Source organism: Morone saxatilis, unplaced genomic scaffold, assembly GCF_004916995.1.
Source record: "Morone saxatilis isolate NCDOM2014 unplaced genomic scaffold, NCSU_SB_2.0 Contig6, whole genome shotgun sequence".
Classification (NCBI taxonomy): Eukaryota; Metazoa; Chordata; class Actinopteri; family Moronidae; genus Morone; species Morone saxatilis.
Window position 1 is genome coordinate 143,409 of NW_023340206.1, and position 2,683 is coordinate 146,091.

Here is a 2,683-nt window from a genome sequence, read left to right on the forward strand (position 1 = left end):
GGCGATTTTGAGCTGATTTACGTGATATTTTCATGTTGTGGTCCGCACATGCTACGACGGCACGTGAGGGCTGCAGCCCGCCCCGAATTGCGTGGAGTGCAAGGTCCCGCCCAATGCTGCTTGCAGCTTTAATTGGTATTAGTATAACAAAAAATTTCCCTACCTTGACCGTGATCGCTTCTTCTTTGAAGGGCTCTTGGATCTGGATCCCCCCCTGTGACTCCTAGATGGTGACTTGGATCTTTTCTGCCTCTTTGATGACTTTGCTTCTTTTCTCTGTGGAGACTTGGATGGTTTCCTCTTCTTCTTTGCTGGTAATTTAACATTGGTGGCAAAGGACCCGGGGAATTCTGATACTTTAAGCTGAGAGAAGCTGGCCTGAGTGGTCTGGTCAGGTTCAGTAGATATGGACTGGATCTGCATGGACTTGGATACGCTAGAACCTGGAGCACAAAACACATCACTTGGACACACCTAGAATAACTAAACTAATCTAGTTTAAAGGGTTGTGTCTAAGGTAAAGGGATAAAAGGTACAAAATAATTATCTTACTTCTAAATGAACAACAACCATATTGCAAATTAACCAATCTGATCAATAAACTCAAACTTTTAACCTTTGTTTTAATGGTGTTGCTCTTGTCACATTTTTTCTATATCCCTAAACATCAAAATGGATAAAGAGTCAGACATGTGAGTGTAATGGTTAAAATGGTTTGCAGTCTGCGGTATGGTGAGTACACTTCAGTGATAAACCAAAGAACTGAAAGTTAACATTAGGCTCTTTACTTCACACGTTCATGAGTATGAGTGTGTAGCTTCCAGCAGAAAAAAATTGAAAACATTTTTAGGTAGGACACCATCCTGCCCTGATATTTTTAGCTCATGTTAAGTTACTGTAGCCAACCCCAACTGCCTAAGCAGACAGTATCTGTGCACACCCTCCTAGAATCGGGTTGCAGGTTGTCAGGATGCAGATTGTGTGCAGATTGTGTTTTCATAGATGATATGGCAACTTGGGTGGCATCAGATAAACTTAAAAATTTGAGGGGCCATGCAAATTACAAGAGTTTCCCAGAAGAAACGCCGAAACAAGAGGGCACCAGGACAACAAACACTTAGAGGATGTAGTTCCTTTCTGTACTTTTTGTCCCAAGGATTAGCTAACGTTACATACTAGCCATACTTATTTGGATATTTTCTAATGTAACTTGTGAATTAATGAGTTTATTTTGTCCAAACCAGCATTGCTGACTGCAGACTGTGGAAAGACTAACAAAGACGGTTTTGGTAAGTCTTATTTTGTTTCAGTGTTTCAAGTGGTAAAATTAAAGAAATCTGGTCAGCCATAGTGCCTGTTGTTTTGCTCTGAAATGCTGGTGCTCTAGTACAAATTTGGATGTTTGGGTGTCTCCTCAATGGATGCTGTATATTGTAAGATGGCACTGGACATTATGTTCAGTTTAAACATTAACACAATATATTGACTTAATATATGTAACTTAATATATAACTGTTTTTCTCAAAACAAACATGATTTGCATGTTAATATGTACTTTCTTTGTAGAGCATAACCTCTACATAGACATTGAATCTTTTATCTTTTAAAATAAAGAAAAGTGCTCTGCACTGCAAGCCGTTTCACCTATCTATGGGTCTGTCACATACTCTTCAACCTACCCACTTGGTTTAAAACAACTGGTCCTTGAGATACCTATAAGATAGATGAAGATAATGGATCAGAATAGGATAAAATAAAGCAGATCCTTTGTTTACTGTACTCTCCTAGTGTTGTGGTGCTTTGCTTCATGACAGCCCACAGTGTAGCATTCAGATGCATATGCAAGTGAAAATTAGAGTGTGAATGTGAAAAATAATTTTGATGCATTGGTGCCAGTCTGATTTCTAGCTCCCATCCCGACATAGGGACACTCCTGTTACCTGTGACCAGCATAACTTTAGCAGCGGTAACAAAACTCCTGGGCATCCCATTATTAGTCTCTCTTTTAGCTCTTTCTGCTCTCTTCACCTTTGCCCACACTGGGTGATTAGCTCCCGGACCACGCTGCGGCTAGGCCCACCAACGAATGCACAAGAAAGGATTAAAGTGCAGCACAAGAGCCTGCCATTTCCATGAGAGTCCTGGATAGCGCACCACAAATGTGTGCAAACAAACTGAAGGGATCGTCACCTGAAGAATGCAGCACACCAGCAACCACCCAAAGAGAACAAAGATACATATGTTTTCTGGTCCTCAACCCCCCATAAGCACCCTCTCTCTCTCCCTCTCTCTTCTCTCTCACACACAAACACACAACACACACACACACACACACAGCCTCTTCTTACGCGCAGAACTCCTGAATCCTTCCACTTAAAACTATGCAATTGATGATTTTGGTTTGATTTGGGGTGTAGGTCAAATTAATAGTTAAGTGTATTTTATGAGACTACATTAATGATTATTGGCTACTGTTTCCCCTCTTTAAGGGTGGTCCCCCGAGGAAGTTTAAAATTAATAAAAGTAATTATTTATTTTCTTTAATAATTAATGCAATATGATTAATCGTTTATTAAAGTAAAGACATATTTAGCACAACGTAATTAGGGACCGAGCACTGACCAGTGCAAGGACCCTATTGTTCCTGTAGGAATTATTATTATTTGGGAACTCTTCGACTGCA